Source organism: Pundamilia nyererei, unplaced genomic scaffold (assembly GCF_000239375.1).
Source record: "Pundamilia nyererei isolate P.nyererei 1_Seehausen unplaced genomic scaffold, PunNye1.0 scaffold00202, whole genome shotgun sequence".
NCBI classification, from domain to species: domain Eukaryota; kingdom Metazoa; phylum Chordata; class Actinopteri; order Cichliformes; family Cichlidae; genus Pundamilia; species Pundamilia nyererei.
In genome coordinates, this window is record NW_005187603.1 from 1133969 (window position 1) to 1134500 (window position 532).

Consider the following 532-nt stretch of genomic DNA (forward strand, 5'->3'; position numbering starts at 1 on the left):
CAGGGTGGGCTGGGCAGATAGACGGAGGATGGCTATGTTGGTCCCGGTCGTGTTGCTCAGAGTGATATTTGTCACATTCAGCGTCACCTCAAAGGTTGGACATGTCTGTCTGCTGTGGCTCATCCTGTGCTGTTCCACTGGCTGACAGTTGGTGGCAGTAAAACAAAGTAAATGTAGAAATGTGCCAACAAAGTCTGAGACACAAATTGTATAAAAGGATTGATTTTGATTGAAATAGACTAATATATAGTTTCCAACTGGTTACACATAATCTTTCTTTCTTGTTTTGAATTGTCTCCACAGACTTAACCTTATAGAAGAATATGCTTATTCTAGATACTTGTGAGACAGCACACTTATTTCCTGCATTAAAGTGATTATTTCTCTAAAAATGAACGGGTGTCTTTATGACCCACCTCCACTTCCTATGTCGCCCCAGCCGGTGACCCAGCTGTTAACACCGCTGTAGAAGATGCTGTCTGAAGCTGCCAGGCAGACGGGAGAAATGTAGCTGCTGAAAGTCACAGATGAG